General features: G+C 36.2%; 1 pseudogene; it reads left to right on the top strand.

The window, feature by feature from the left end:
* The first annotated feature begins 10054 nt into the window (after positions 1 to 10054).
* Positions 10055 to 11984, top strand: LOC115439444 (early growth response protein 2b-like; annotated as a pseudogene).
* Positions 11985 to 18120: the final 6136 nt, after the last annotated feature.

Raw genomic sequence — 18120 nt, 5'->3', positions numbered from 1 at the left:
AAAAAAAAACACAACAACAAAAAAAAACCCACAACAAGACAAATAATGTTATCAACTCCTCTTTACAATACCCAGGGCTGATTCAGAGTTAATATAATGTATAATAACAACACATTTCTCTGTCAAAAGGACATAGGAGACAGCAGGACACTGTTGTTGACAGTAGAGAAAAATGGATTCCATTGTTGATAAAAACAAATTAATTTGTCCATGAACGGAAAATGTAATATTTTCCAACTTTGAAAAGAAAAGTAAATCATGTAACCATTGCACAAAATTGGATGGCAGAGGTTCCTTCCACTTAAAGAGAATCATACGACAGGCCAATTGTGAACAAAAAGCTATCGAGTCACTAACTCCCAAATTTGTTAAGTAAACTCCACTCCTCCGGTCTTACAGTGTAGTTAAACTCTACTCCTCTGGTCTTACAGTGTCGTCCACAGTGTGGTTCCTGTTCCGATCTTCTGTCTGTAAACACTGTTCAGAGTAAACATATTGATCACACTCTGCCTTTGGTCATGTTCTCCTCTTCCTTATACATGAAACCATGATAATAAGCTCATATGTGTCAAATGTGAGGCCTTTTGGGGTGTCCATATATGGACATTCAGAGTCAGTGTGTTTGTGTGTGTGTGTGTGGGGGGGGGGCAGCTGCTGTTGGTGTTGATCTGTCACTTAAAGATGGGTCAGAGTTAAATTTAACACCAGAGGAGTTTTCTCACTTTGACAATTGCACACTCATCATGTTCCCCCCCCCCCCCCCCCCCCCCCCAACACACACACACACACACACAAATACGCACACTTTGCACACACCCCAGTTGCTGAACTCCCACAGATTGAAAGTGTGTGGGCTCCAAACACAAACTGGATCCACTGTGGGCTTTAGTCTTCATGTCTGTGACAATAAAAAGGATGTGATCAGACTTGTGTGGTGTGTGTTTCTCCACAGTGGTTGAACCTGAGCTCCAGACTGAAGAACACAAACAGGAGGTCCAGGACTTTACGGGCAGAACACATCTGTCAACATCAGTGTAGAGGTGGAGTATTATTGACTCTGACTGAGTCACACATGTGAAAGTACACTGGACATCACATCATCTTTGATCATTTTTGTCATGTTTTACATCTATTAGGTCAGGTGTGTTAAACATACGGCCCATGGACCAAAACTGGCCCATGAAAGGATCCAGTACTGTCCATAGAATGAATTTATAAAATACAAAAATTACGCTGAAGATAATAACAATCATTTTAGTTCAGGTTCCACATTCACACCAATTCAATCTCTCTGTGAAGTATTATCATAATAGCCTCTAAGTACTGACAACTCCACACTTTGGTCTTTGCTTTAGTGTAAAAAAAAAAAAAAGAAGAGTTAAATATGAAAATGTTTACATTTACACACTGTCCTTTCACTAAACATGTGAATAAGTAGAAGAAATATGAACAACCTGAAATGTCCCAAGAGAAGTAGGAGCAATTTTAACAATATTCTGTCTGTTCCTAAATGTTTGGTGTATTTGTAGAATCACTGTGATCTGTAAGTTTTAATGAACACGTGTAAACGATAAACTGAGACAGAATAGTTAAAACTGGACTTTACTGTTTGTTCATGGTTGTTCATGTTATTGACATTTTTTTAATGGATTGTTTGTTGATGTAAAGATTTTCATGATGTAATTTTACATTTTTGTTGTAATTTTACTATTTACTATTTTCACTCCAAGACATAGAGACATTTTAGATTTAACATCATTCATATATTATTTTATTGCTTTACTTTTATTACTTTAGCACTGTTTATATTTGACTATGCATTTTGTGCTACAGAGACAGACAGACAGACAGACAGACAGACAGACAGACAGACAGATAGACAGATAGATAGATAGATAGATAGATAGATAGATAGATAGATAGATAGATAGATAGATAGATAGATAGATAGATAGATAGATAGATAGATAGATAGATAGATAGATAGATAGATAGACTTTATTGATTTACTTTATTGACACTCATAAATACAGGAATGTATAGTTTTCACTGTGTTAAATTCATCTATTTATGGTGAAATCACTCTTTATATTGCAGCGGTGTGCAATGATACAAAATGAAAAAAAAAAAAAAAAAAACTGCTCATAATTTCCCTCAAATGTATTAAAAATTTAAATTTCCCCTTGTGGGACTATGGAAGTGTATCACATTCACACACACACACAAAAAAAATTGGCTCTGTTTTTCCAAATTAACGAGATAATTATTTCGTAATTACAAGAAAAAATAAGTTTTAAAAAATTGGCTCTGTTTTTCTGAATTAACGAGATACTGTTTTCTGAAAAAAATTTAATTTAGCTGTGTTTTTCCAAATTAACGAGATAATTATCTCGTAAAAAAAAGAGCCAATTTGTGTGTGTGTGTGTGTGTGTGTGTGTGTGTGTGTGTGTGTGTGTGTATGTGTGAATGCAATATGCTTCCATATGGGACAAATGAAGGCATATCTTAAAAAATAACCCGGTTTTTAAATGTAGAGTAGAAAATACAGATATTTATGGTGAAATCACGCTTTATGGTGTTCAGTGATGCAAAATGAAAAATAACAAAGCTAACTGCTCATAATTTCCTTCAAATGTATAAAAAAATAATGTAATGATCCTGTTTTCAAATGTAAAGAGTAGAAAGTACAGATACTTATGTTCAAATGTGTGTAAAAGTTCAGACTGAAAACTACTGACATACATTAATGAAGTATTTATACCTTATTACCTCCAACCTCTTCATTAAAGGGGTGGTTTAAATTGAAAGTATGTTTTTTTTAATATAATTTCCTATGTATACTAAACCTGTATAGTATGTAAACATGTAAATTGGGTGTATATATATCTGGTATAGTGCCTTGTGCCTTGTACTGGTTTGATGCGCCTACACACTGTACACTGGGTTAACGTTAGGGACATCACAGGGAGTTTCCCTCGGCTGCTGCTGCTGCTGCTGCACTATTTGAAGTGTTTGTGTGTTTCTGTCAAATTCAGCGATGACATAACAAACTGATGGGTGGTTATTAATGCTCAGTGTCGCGTCGGACTTTCAGGCCTTTTGATCAGTTTCCACAGAACTCACTTTTTCCATAAAAGAATCTGTTTTGTTAACAACACAAAAGGACTGCAGTGTGTAGTCAAATGTGTCTGTACGTGTCATCATGTTATTGTGACGTCTATCAGGACAATCAAGATTCTTTTATGAAAATGAAACAGTGTTACAGTTATTTGTTCATATCATTGTTAGTTCTAGTTTTTCTATATTGTAGTTTATACATTAAAACAGCTGACATGAAACAGTTCTTGCATATTGACTGATTGATTGATTGATTGATTGATTTTGAATATAAATGTCAAAAAAGAAGAACAATAAACAAACCAAGCACCAGAAAACATAAGACATATAATACATATTCAAAAAGGAGAGAGAAGAAGTATAACTTATAAACTCCGCCCCTTCTCCTTAAATAATTATACAATATAATAATGTATTATATACTATACTATATTATACTATAATACTATATTATAATAACTATAATAACCTTATAGTCTAAACATATCTATACTCTAATGCCTGATACTTACTGTTAATAAATGTGTTTCTTGTCCTTATATTGTTACAGACAAATATAATATAATTTACATAAACACATCATACAAAAACCTTCTGAGACCGAGGAAAGGAAAAGTTGTGCCTTTTTTACTTTAAAAAAAAAATTGCCTTGATTGGAAACGACATGATGCCACAGATTTACAAATACTTTTTTTATTTTCTATAAGATAAGATAAGATGAGATGAGATGAGATGAGATGAGATGAGATAAGATAAGATAAGATAAGATAAGATAAGGTGAGATCAGATCAGATCAGATAAGAAGAGATAAGATAAGATAAGATAAGATAAGATAAGATAAGATAAGATAAGATAAGATAAGATAAGATAAGATAAGAAGAGATAAGATAAGATAAGATAAGATAAGATAAGATAAGATAAGATAAGGTAAGATAAGATAAGATAAGATAAGATAAGATAAGATAAGATAAGATAAGATAAGAAGAGATAAGAAGAGATAAGAAGAGATAAGAAGAGACAAGATAAGATACTTTATTGTCATTATACAAAATGTACAATGAAATTCAGGTGCACTATCAGGATGTGGAATCATAAATAGTAATTGTAATAAATAGTGATAGTAACTATAAAATACATATAAAAAAACAGAATATGCATCACTCACATGACAACTTCCATTCATTCATTCCCTCACACATCAACTTCCTTCTTTATCACACAGCAGTACGTCACACACACATCACATCAGTGCCAATGTATGCAGTACACTGTACAAAAGAGTGCAATTAAAAATATATTCTTTGCAATGGACTTTTTTTTTTAAGCTTTTTTAAGTAATGCTGTGAAACTCTTGTCCCCTACAGAGAACAAAAATGCAATGCTGGGTCTGAGGAGGAAGACACATATGTATGTACATATGTATATATGTACACAGATATACATATATATACATGCATATACAAACACTTCCCTCATCCCTGTTCCTCTTAAACATTACGTCTTTGTCCGTCCTTTTAAATTCTTTCATGCTTGGACATTCCTTTAACTCCATATTGAATCTCTTCCTCAGTCTTAACTCGCTGACTGAAACACAAAAACACTTCCTGGTCGTATGTATTAAGTCACAGGTGTCAAACATGCGGCCCGGGGGCCAAAACCAGCCCACCAAAGGTTCCAATCTGGCCCACGGGATGAATTTGCAAAGTGCAACTTAGGGCATCAAACTAAAAAATAAGACCATAATAACCTATAAATGATGACAACACCAATTTTTTCTCTTTAACTGAGTGCAAAAAACATTGAATTATGAAAATATTTAAATTAAGAAACTATCCTTTAACAATGAAATGTAAATAACCTGAACAAATATGAAGAACCTGAAATGTCTAAAGAAAATTAAGTGTAATTTGAACTATATTCTGCCTGTTACTAAGTGTTTTGTGCCTTAGTAGATCTGATCTGTAATGCATATATATAAATGAGAAGTCGAGGCAGAATTGATAAAACTGTACTTGCATTTCTTAACAAATTTCATTTTTTTCAGGTTATTCACATCCTTTTTGTTTGGATAGTTTGTAAGTGTAAATATTGGCATAACTGAATGTTATTTTTTGCACTAAAACAATTTGGAGTTGTCATTATTTATTGGCTGTCATGCTATTATTGTACTGGTCCAGCCCACTGCAGATTAAAGTGGGCTGAATGTGCCCCCCCCAGAAGAAAATCAGTTTGACACCCCTGTATTAAGTGAATTTTAAAGTTAATTTCTCCACTTAAATCCTAACCTCCCTCATAAATGCTGAATCATTTCTGTATATTTGTTAGTAACAGGTTATTTGTACCATTGTACATTATTTTCTGATAGTCCACACTGTCTGTAAATGTGAGTAACTTACATACACATACCATATACTTCAGATATGGTATGTTGCTGTAAGGCTGATTAAAACATATCCTAATCAAATCCTTCATTATATACATAGAATTAAACCTGTATACTGTGGAACTATCAAAACATTTTCACTACTGTACCAGAGTATGTCATGTTTCTACATCAGTAACTAATTATTGTAAAAAAAAAAAAAAAAATACCCCATTACTTATATTTTATTTTGTGGGTTCATACCCACAAAAGCAGCATTTGAACACTTTTTGTCCACCTGTTTATAAAAAACACACTAATGAACACAGACATGCACTTCATCCCCCTGGTGTGTCTTAAATAAATGGAGTTGTTATTGACACAGTGTATTGATCACACAGCTGATTAATGTGAATAATGTGTGAGTGAACGTGACTCTGAGAAGCAATTAAAGCAGTTCAATTAGTCAGATCTGATATTGGAAAAAAAACACAGACATTTAAAGCAAAGACTGAACATAAGAAGGAGTTGGTTTAAGCTTTATTTTTAGTCCTGTTACATTTAAATATAGTGTCTCCCAGTTTGGTGTTGGCTGATGGTTCTTTAATATGTTTGTATTGGACTCAAACACCTTCATTTTCAGTGGGCTGGAACAGATTTTTAAAGGAAGAAAGAAAGAAAGAAAGAAAGAAAGAAAGAAAGAAAGAAAGAAAGAAGATATATATATATATATATATATATATATATATATATATATATATATATATATATATATATATATATATATATATATATATATATGGGTCAAAACACAGTAACGGTGCCCTGGGTGTCAGAAAACTTTTAGTTTCACTGAAATTTGAAATTCTTACATCATTGTAGAAAATAACTCACATTTTCAGATACTGTCAGTTTCATTAAGTTTCATTAACCCAGTGGTTTTTCTGTGAGACACTGGGAAACATAAGGGGAAAAAAATGACCTCTGTGACGGGACACATGGTCATATTGGCCTAGGTCAGAAATTAGGTGACTTTTTCATGTTTTTATTGTTCAAATATGTTAAACTAATTAAAAGTAACAGTTTTAATTCTAAGACATTGGAAAACATGAGAAACTCCACAGATGAAAGAATGGGTCTGTGAAATGACTGAAACTGCATCCTATGAATCTATGCTTAGATTAAGTGATGACAGAAGGGAGGGGGTGACCCTTTGGGATGCGTTTTGGGATTACATTAAGGTAGACAGGTCTGCATGTATGAATGTATAAGTGCGTGTACAGGTGTGTGTGTGTGTGTGTGTGTGTGTGTGTGTGTGTGTGTGTGTGTGTGTGTGTGTATACAGATATTTATTACTTGATATTATTATGTATCCACCTTCTTTTGTATCTGTTGCCTGTCTCTTTTATTTATTTATTTTATTTTTTATCTTTTATGTTTATGAGATAAAGAGTATGTCGAGTCTGTCACCAGAGTTAATTGTTAATTATATACTACCTGTTCTTGTATTGAGAAACATATTAAGTTTGCCATGTACCAAGCCTTTGAAAAGTTCAATAAAAACTTTTTTAAAAAATTAAAAAAAAAAAAAAAGAGTAATAGTTTAACGTAGAAAACTGCCACCGAACACTAATATTGTGGAAAAACTCTTTAGTACTGGGGGTGATGTGTCCCACCAGGGATATTTGACTTTGAAAAGCTTTCATATTTTCCACAACTGTTAAGTTGTATCAATAAATCAAGTAATCCTCTTTTTACTAATGATATGTAATAATTAAAACGACAAATTACAAAATTAAAGTCATTTACAGGGAAACTATGGCCACATTTTTATTATTATCTCTGACATTTATTTCAGTATAAAGTAGTTCCTTGTTTTGGATAATCCCTTATGGTCCAACTAAAGCAAAAATGAATTTAAAAGTAAAAATGTGGGTCATTTAGCAACACTAATCTGTCAAACTGTCTCTAAAATGTCCCATCAGAGAGATTTTGAATACCATGTTTTAACTTATATATATATATATATATATATATATATATATATATATATATATATGTGTATATATATATATATATATATATATATATATATATATATATATATATATATATATATATATATATATATATATATATATATATTTTTTTTTTTTTTTTTTTTTTTTTTTTTTTTTTTTTTTTTTTTTTAATTTTGAACTTTGACCTACCTTTCCCATAATGTAATGACATCTGTTCTGGGTCACAGGTAATCTATAAACCCAGTTAGGTCTGAATTCAACCAATAGTTTTGCTGCTTAAGTGTTAACAAACAAACAAACTGACCCAAAAACAATACTCCTTAATAAATTAAATAAATTAATAAATAAAATATAAAAATTAAATCTTTGGTTGTCAGCAGGTAAGTGGTCAGTACATAGTTTTGCAGGTTTCTGTTCATATTCATTGTCAGTGATGATGGTTACAGTTATATTTAAACAACATGATGCTTCTGTTGGGTGCAACGCATCCAAACACACACAGTGGAAAGTCTATTCCACTCAAAGGTGCTCGTATTTTCTGTTTTCTGTCTGTCAACTTTCTCCACCCACGGAGGGACTTTACATGAATAAACACATCACAACGAGGCCGTGACCTGGCGCGTGTGCGTGCGTGCGTGCGCGTGAGAGGAGCGCATGTCCAAAAGGGTCCACTGGAGGGCGCACCGCCCTCTGGAGGCGAAGAACCCAAACACTGACAGAGGCTTTTTTATTATTATTATTATTATTATTGAAAATATTTAGGTATACAAGACATATAAATTTTGAACAAACATCAAGATGTCAAAAAGAAAAAGCATTTGAACAAATAAATTCAAAGAAAAAATGCATAGATTTAAAGACACACAGCAGAATAGACAAATAATAGTATATATATGTAATATATATGTAATAAAATATGTATATATATATATATATATATATATATATATACTTCCGAGAGGAGAGTTCAGTCTGTTTTAAATAATTGTTTATAAGTTGTCAGGGTACTAGTGCTTTTTTTTTTTTTTTGTTAAAGATAAATTCTGATGATTTAATATATTTTTCAAATTCCATCAAAAAGATTTAAAAATTTGGGGTGTGTTTTTGGTACATTTATTTTTTTGTATATGAAATTTTCCAAATAAAATGATCAAAATTTACAACAAATTCTAAATTACGAATGTCATGTTCAAAATATGTCATTGCATTTTGAGATGTTTTTGTTATTTTTTCATTACTTTTGGATAATATATTTATTTCAATTTTAGACCAGAAGTTAGAAGACGAATAATAAGTAAAAGAGTAGACAAAGTTTGTACATCACAGCGGAGGACAAGAACGACATCACCTTCATTTTTTATTCATAAGACATAAATAAAGCAAAAAAAAAAAAAAAAACAGTGGTGCATTCAGAGAAAATGGGAAAATTAGAAACAATATAAGTGAATCTGTATTAAATTGTTATTACACACAAAGTTTGTACATCACAGCGGAGGACAGGAACGACATCACCTTCATTTATTCATAAGGCGTAGATAAAGATAAAACAGTGGTGCGTTCAAAAAAAAAAAAGAAAGAAAAGGGAAAATTAGACACAATATAAGTGAATGTGTATGAAATTGTTATTCTGTGGACCGTGACAGTCATCTTTAGTGTCACATCCGCTGTGTTTAATTCACATACTCCGTCACCACATGGACAGATATTTCTTTTTTTATTTGGGTCTGTTCTATAAATATCTGGCTGAATGACTATATTTATCCCCGCACCGCAGTAGGCTGAAGCCGTTCTGTTCTTTCCTAGAGCATAGTCAAATCACACTGACTAAAGTTTCCGAGCCCCGTGTACATCAACCTGTTGCACTCAGAGGAGTAAATTCCGCGCCCCCACCCCCTCCCCCCCTTCTCATTTGACTGTGGTTTCTCTCTCTCTCTCTCTCTCTCTCTCTCTCTCTCTCCTCTCTCTCTCTCCTCTCTCTCTCTCTCCCTCCTTTCTGCTGTTCGGTAAAACTCGTCACTTTCCGACTGTCATATTCCGGAATTCAAATATGGAGCGTGAGAGGTGTTCCCCTTCAGGGCCGGATCGGACCTTTTATGGTTTTGTCGACAAAATGAGCCGGAATTCCTCGTTTTCATATTTGATGGCGACTTTGAAAAGAACATGTACGAGATTATACAGTAAACAAAAGAAAAAAAAAAGAAAAAAAATCAGTGGAAGTGGAGTGAATTTATGACTGAAAAGTGGTCGGTTTCCCGCCTTCTGTGCCCCCTCTTGTTGCTTTTTCTCTTCCTGTCTTGTTTGTGGCTGTTTTGTGACCTAGAGCGGAAAAGTCCGTTGTATCTACAGCAGCGGGTTCTCCATTCACAAGTGATTCCCTTTGTAATCGTCACGGAGGCTCCCAGCCAATCAGCATCCGCAGCGCCTCTTCCTCTCGCTCACCACTCCCATTCCATATATGGGTAATGACGTCAGGGCGCGTTCAAAAAGCTTCCTCATATATACATAGTGGTGCCGGGGCCTCCGCTCCCAATACAGAAGCTGCTTCAGTGCGCATCCTCTCACATCTGGAGCCGCTGTGACAGACACACGGAGACATGCAGCGGTGACCCACGCGTGTCCGGGTTACGCACACTTACTGAGTAAGAGTAAGAGTTAAGGCGAGGAGTTACAAAAAAAACAAAAAAAGAAGAAGAAGAAGGCGACAGGGAGCTGAAGGAGCGGACGTGCCCTCTACAATGACGGCGAAAACTTTGGACAAAGTGCCGGTAAACCTCGGGGGGTTCGTACATCCCGAAAGCATTTACACAGTGGATGACATTGGCTCCGGTTTACCGACTTCCGTGGCTATTTTCCCCAGCGGCGGTGATTTGGGAGCGCACTACGACCAAATAATGTAACATCAGGTAAGAAAACCACAAACATGACAATGCATGGGACAGAAACGGAATGTTTACAAGGTGAACGAAAGAAAGAAAGAAAGAAAGAAAGAAAGAAAGAAATAAGGAAAGATAAGAAAGAAAAGAAAGAAAGAAAGTTCAGTCGTTTGCAGCATCAATAAATTCTGAAAACTGTGTAAAAGTCCGTGCATAACGGAACTCCATCAGATATGTCTCATTCCTCTAGGTCCATCCGTCATGTGTTCTTCTTTCTTCTGTCTTTCTTTCTTTCTTTCTTTCTTTTCTTTCTTTCTTCTTTCTTCCTCTAATGTCCTGTTTTCTTTTTTCTCCCACAGACTCCCTGATGAGCGCAGACCTGGGCGCAGAGAAGCGGCCTCTGGACCTGCCCTTCCTACACCGGCGGCTTCTCTCAGCCTCCGTCCCACCGGAACCAGACCTTCACCTACATGGGGAAGTTCTCCATAGACTCCCAGTATCCGGGAACTGGAACCCCGAGGGAGTCATCAACATCGTGTCGGGCATCTTCAACGTGGCCCAGCCGCCGCCTCCTCCTCCTCCGCCCTCCTCCTCGCGTCCTCCTCCCCGGCTTCCTCCAGCTCTCCCAATCACTTTTCCAGCGGAAATTTGAGTTGTACCATGGCAGCTCAGAACCAGGCGGAGGCTGGACCACCACCACCACCTCTACTCCCCCCCGCCCCCTTACTCCTCTGGCCGGCTGCGGGAGGTCTACCAGGACCCCTCGGCTTTTCTGTCCACCTCCACCTGTCCCATCGCCACCTACCCGCCGCCCTCCTACTCCTCCTCCCCTAAACACCCCGGCGGCTCTGACGCCCCGGGCCTCTTCCCCATCATCCCAGACTACTCGGGCTTCTTCCAACCGGCCTGTCAGCGGGGACATGCACACCGCGGGGATCCAAGACCGGAAGCCCTTCGGCCCCTGTCCGCTCGACACCTTCCGCGTCCCTCCGCCTCTGACCCCCCTGAACACTATCAGGAACTTTACTTTGGGGGGTCCGGGGAGCGGCGGCTCAGAACGGAGGCCCCCCCAGGCTCCCTCCGCCTACAGCCCTCAGAACCTGCCCTTGAGACCCATCCTGCGCCCCAGGAAGTACCCCAACAGACCCAGCAAGACCCCCATCCACGAGCGGCCCTACCCGTGTCCGGCGGAGGGCTGCGACCGGCGCTTCCTCCCGGTCCGGACGAACTCACTAGACACATCCGCATCCACACCGGACACAAACCGTTCCAGTGTCGGATATGCATGCGCAACTTCAGGCCGCAGCGACCACCTGACCACGCACATCCCGCACGCACACCGGGGAGAAACCGTCGCCTGCGATTTCTGCGGACGCAAGTTCGCGAGGAGCGACGAGAGGAAGAGACACACTAAGATCCACCTGAGGCAGAAGGAGCGGAAGTCTTCCACCGTTTCCTCTCCCGTCCTCATCCTCATCCGGCAGCACCGGGCTGGAGCGACCGACCGGCACCGGCATCGGCACCGGGATCTGTTCATATTCCAGACTTCTGTGTTCAACACTAAACCTCCAAGTAACGGTCCACCCAGACTCTGCTACTGTTCTGAACTAAACATAGAAGAATAAAAACACCAGGATGGGAATAAACAAGGACCCACACGGTGCGCACACCTATGCAGCCGTGCGCAATTACGCACACACACTCACACACACACATACATACACACACAATCCTGTTCCTGAACAGATCGAGAGATTGACTCGATTGCACTTTGTCTGCCAGTCTACTGAATTAAAAAGTAAATAGCCATTAATTCATACAAATATACAAGGGTGGTTGTAATATAAACTTAAAAAAAAAAAAAAAAAAAAAAAAAAAAAAAAAATGGCCCAAGTGGTTTGAAGCTCGCACTGGGCATTTAAATGTGAAATAACCGCAATAATGTTTGGAGAAAAAAAAACTGTATTGTAAGTTATTAAATTGACAAAATGTTCCTTCTAACATGTTTGTTGATTCTATATTTCCCCTTCGATGCCTTGTTGTGTGTCTTTTTTTTTTTTTTTTTTTTTGGTATACTGACCGATTCAAGGACGCTCTAATGCAACAGTAGGCCTACATTTGTCATTTAATATGTAAAGCGGAAAGAAAGACATTCTATTTTGTACAGATTCCGTCCTCGTGTAGGCTTAAACTCGTGCTACATGTGTAAAAAACATTGTTGCGGTGTCAATATATGGAACTCATACAGGCTTGACATTTGTGTGGTGAAGTGTGTTTCTGAGTATTAAATGTATGAGGAGGAGAAAGACGCGCTGTCCGCTGGTTTATTATTCACACACACTTTAGTTCAGACCCAAAAGCATCAGTGCACAACACACACATCCGTAAATACACATTCACAGGAGTTAAAATTTACTGAAATTGAAGAAAATTTTACTCTACTCCAGGGGTCTCAAACTCATTTTAGTTCAGTTCCACATTTAGCCCAGTTTGATCTCCAGTGGGCCGAACCAGTTAAATAATAACAATGAAAAAAGTAAAATTATATTGTGGGTTTTTCTGTCTACATTGTGGACAAGAGTTTCAAACTTTATCCCAAAAAAAAAAAGAAAGAAAAACTGTTCCACCACAAAGGACATTGCATAATTTTTTTAAAAACTGCATCTGAAAAAACTAGTGCATCATGATGTTTCCAATATAGGCACTTATTTAATAAAAACAAAAAAGCTGGTACTTTGCTGACATTTCCTGGGTCTTAGGCGGTGAAGATCAGTTTACAATCAACAAAGTTTCCTGAAAAATCTAAAGAACATAAACAACTTGAATTGTCTTGAGAAAAACAAGTGCAATTTTAACAATATTCTGCCTCAGTTTATCAGTTTATCATTACACATGTGCATTACAATCACACTAAACATTTAGTAACAGGCAGAATATTGGTCAAATTGCAATTTACTTTTCTTAAGACATTTCCGTTTGTTCATATTTGTTCAGGTTCTTCACTTTTTTTTTTTTGTAAAAGTATAGTTTGGTAATGTAAACATTTTCATGTAATTTTACTTTGTTACACCAAAAAAACAAAGAGAAAATGTGGGTTTTCATTATTTATGGTTATAATGATAAGATTTTACTGGTTCTGACCCACTTGAAATCTAATTGTTCTGGATGTGTCTGTATGTGGAACCTGAATTAAAATGATTTTGACACCGTTGATTGTTAATATCTTCAGTGTAATTTTTGCATTTCACAAATTCATCCCACAGGGCCGGATTGGACCCTTTGGTGGGCTGGATTTGGCCCCTGGGACGCATGTTTGACACCTGTGATCTACTCAGATTACATTTGGTCCCTCTGTAAACAATAACAAAAGTTACTCTTGGATAGAGCTCTCCAAACTCAGTTTAGAGCCAAATGTACTCATATAGAGTCAAAATGTATTCTTTTTGAGGAAAATACTTTTGACTGTAGAACAAATGCATCTTTTTTTTTTTTTCCTGTGTTCCTGTACATGTATTAAAACTGTTATCTGTTGTTGATGTTTGTTGGAAAATGTGTCGGGTAAACCCCATGTTGCGTCACCAGTGGCATCTGTGACTCAGAGTTTTCACCCACTCACTTTTTTTATTTAGATACCACATCAGGTCAGAAAAAGCGTTGCAAAATGCACATGCAAATAATTGGTTTTATGAAGTTTTTCAAAGAACAAAAGCCACAGCTTTAAGATGAACCAAGGTGAAGAACACTGATATGCTGACAAGCCTTTCTGATGTTGTTTTTTCTTTTCTTCATTAAAAAAACACCACACACAATACTTTGAAGGGTCAGCAGACGGATTACGAATACAAATAAAAACAAACAAACAAACAAACAACGCAATCGGCTATTCTAAACATATAAACACCTCCTCTATCCAACCTGGAACATATTCAACATGAAAAGTATTTCTAGAGTTTATATTTCTATGTTTCCTATGGTGGATCTGTAACGGAATGGTCTTTTGACTCGTGTGTTCTGTTGTACTCCACTGTTACTGCTGTAGAATAGAATAGAATAGAATACATTTGATAGAATAGAATAGAATAGAATAGAATAGAATAGAATAGAATAGAATAGAATAGAATAGAAAGTGAAATAATAATAAGAAAACATCTATAATCAGACTGTTCTGACATGAATACATTGGAAACCTTCCACATGCATGAGAAAAACTGGAGGGATGATAATGAGAAGAAGTAAAAGGAAGAGAAAAGGGGGGTGGGGTGGAGAAAAAGAAAGAAAAGACGGTCACTATGACTGTATTTGGGATATTGATTTGGCTGTTTTTCTCTCTTTTTCATATCCTTTCTTTCTTTTTTCCCCTTAATCTTCTTTCTATACTATTATTTAAACCCTTTACTTTTATACTCACGTCCTTTGACTCGTTTACTTACAGACTGTCCATTTAGTTTTCTTTTTTTAAAATATGACTTTATTTAAACTTTTTCAATGCACAAAAAGAAGACATATACTGTTAACGAGTACAGACAAACCAAAAGAACAATCACAAAATCAACTGGAGACAAACAACAAAACAGATGACCAAACCCCCCCCCCCAAAATAATAAAATAAAATAAAAAAAAATGCACATACATGCATACATACATACATACATACACCATATACATACATACATGCATAAACATACATACATACCACACACACACCATATATATATATATATATATATATCTATATATATATATACACATATATATATATATATATATATATATATATATATATATATATAATATATATATACATACACACACCACTGTTGTTATTGTTGTTATTCTATATAGATATTTTTTCTATATCCTTTTACTTTTCTACTTTTTGTGGTTGTTGTTTCAGCTGGTTCTGGAATAAAGGTTGAGTTGTCCTTTTCCACATTGTTACTGTTTTTATTATTCAAATAATAGTTTAATTCAATCAAATATTGAATAGATTAATCGATTTGAAAAATAATCAATAGTTGCAGCTCAAATTTTTTCATCTGGTGAATTTTAAGTGAAGCGTTTTGTCTTTGCTTTTAGTTTCAAAAACATTCAAGTCTATATAAAAACTGGTTTGGAGTTTGAAGAAGGTCTAGTTTCTCTGGTTTTCCAGATGAAACTGTCTGATTCCATCTCCTCTGGACCAGATTAAAGGCACCGTTTCCTTTCCATTCAGTTCTGAGTGACTACAGACAGTGTTTCCTAAAGTGTCTGACTGTGTCCACCTTAAAGCAGCTGCAGTCAAACTGGCTGTAATCGGTCACATCTTAAATCCCTGTGACGCCAACTCCACCGCCAGAACAAAAGGAGGAGTTCTGTCAGAAGCCGAGAACGTGACAAGAGCGTCAGTGTTGGACACAGTCCGACCTCTGGATCCAAGTGTGTCCTCCTCCATACTCATGCACTTGTCTGCTCCACTTTCTGGCTGAAAATTGAGGATAATTACAGTTAATATGAACGACGGCACCAGCTGACCTGCCCTTCAAATCACAGCCCATATGAGCCTTTGAAAACTGTAAAAAAAAAGTCAAAAATAAAAAATAATAAATCAACAAAATGAGCAAAATTAACCAAACAATTAAAAAGAACCATCATGAAAAAAATAAAATAAAATATATATGTATGTGTGTTTATATATATATATATAATATATTATATATATATATATATATATAAATGGAATAATATGCACTGTTGACAATAAATAACACTGAAAAAATATTGCCAACAAAATGAAAAATCAACAAAATTCACAGAACTCTCCAAAAGATAAGTCAAATAATAGAGTAATGAACAAAATGAACATGAAACAACCAGACAATGAACAATCAATATAAAATGAAAATGAACAATGAACAATGAGAAAAAAAACACCAAAACTGACAAAAATGAAAAAAAAAAAAAAAAGCAAAAAATTTAAATAAATGAATAACACAAAGCAATCAATAAGTAAGTGTAAGTATATAGTATAGTATAGTATAGTATAGTATAGTATAGTATAGTATAGTATAGTATAGTATAGTATAGTATAATAGTTTTGGACCTAAAGAAGCTTTGGACACGGTTGACCACAATATCCTTTAGGTCAAATTAGCACACTTTAATTTTTCAGAAAAAGCCATAAAATTGATGAAATCATATTTTACCAAAGAATACAGTGCGTTTCAGTTGACGGTGTCAAATCTGCCTATTGGGAATTTACTGTAGGAGTCCAACAAGGTTTCATACTGGGACTGTTTCTTTTTTCACTTTACATAAATGACCTTCCAGAAACATGCAAAAACATTCATACATATATGCAGATGATGCAGTAATATACACACCGGCAAAGAATACACAGGAAGCCAGTCACATCTGCAGTGGCTCAAGTCCAAGACTGTCTGTCCAAACATGTGTACTTTTAAATACTAAAAGACTGTCTGTATGATGTTTTCCAAACAAAACAATAAAACTACACATTCAAATGTTTTTCTCGGAGGTGAGGAGCTCCAACTGGTACAAGAGTTCAAGTACCTTGAAGTGGTTCTTCATTCTTCTCTCACTTTCAAAAGTCAGGTCAAGAACATTTCTAGAAACAATTAAATTCAACCTACACAATTTCAAATATATCGATCATCAATGACAGTTAAGGCGCTAGGATGTTTGAGCATGCTCTGATGTTCTCGCATATACAGAACTGTTGTACAAACTGGTCTGTCATAAATGAAACCACATTCAGACAAATAGAATCATATAAAAGAGCATTAAAAATATTTACCAAAAACCAATTTCACACCACCATTGTCGCATTCTAGAAACATACAATCTTCTGAATTTTGATCATTTTAAATACTTTAAATGTGCTTGTACGGTATATAAAATACTCTATGGCACAGGTGTCAAACATGTGGCCCGGGGGCCAAATCCAGTTCGTCAAAGGGTCCAATGAACAATGACAAAAAAAAAAAACATCAAACATGAAAAAAATAAAACAAATAACACAAAACTGTCATGTCGGCGTTTGGACTTTGTCTGTCTTTTCGTTTTGTTTGTCATTTCCTGTTTATTTTGTTAAGTTTCCTCATGTGTCTTGTCTGTTGTCTTTACTTCCTCTCCCTGACCGTGTTCACCTTTTCCCTGATTACCTGACTCCTCCTGATTATCTCCACCTGTGTCTCATTGTCTTCCCGCCCTCCTGTGATTTAAACCCTCAGTCTTCCCCTGTGTTGCCAGTTGTGCTCTACAACTCGTTGTGTTCACTTACCAGCATTACTTGGATCCTGTTCGTTTGTCTGCCGTGTTTGACCTGTTTTCGTCCTTCGACCACCGATTCAGCCTGTTTCCTATCTGCCTGCTTGTTCTCGACCTGGTTCGTGTACCCGACTCTGTCTCTGCCTGCTCCCTTTAAATACCTCAGCCTCCACTGATTACCTGTGCTTCGACCTCCGCCTGGATTACTACCGTGAGTTAGCCTGTCCCCATGTACCGTTGCTTGTTTGACTGCTTATCCGTGTATGAACTGGCTGTTTTTTGACAACCCTCTGTTTGTCCCAGGGGGATTCCGTTGGGGTTTCCCGGCTCGGCCAGGCCGGTCGTCTGCCGTATTCACCCGCAGCCCAGACGTTTATTCCCGGAATCGGAGGCTTCACAGAAGTTACATTATCTCTGTGTTGTAGATTATTCCCTGTTAAAGTGTTTAATAAAAACACTAAACCTTACTGGTTATTGGTGG

This window comes from Sphaeramia orbicularis, chromosome 19 (assembly GCF_902148855.1).
Source record: "Sphaeramia orbicularis chromosome 19, fSphaOr1.1, whole genome shotgun sequence".
Lineage (NCBI taxonomy): Eukaryota > Metazoa > Chordata > Actinopteri > Kurtiformes > Apogonidae > Sphaeramia > Sphaeramia orbicularis.
This window is presented reverse-complemented; position numbering and strand designations above follow the sequence as displayed.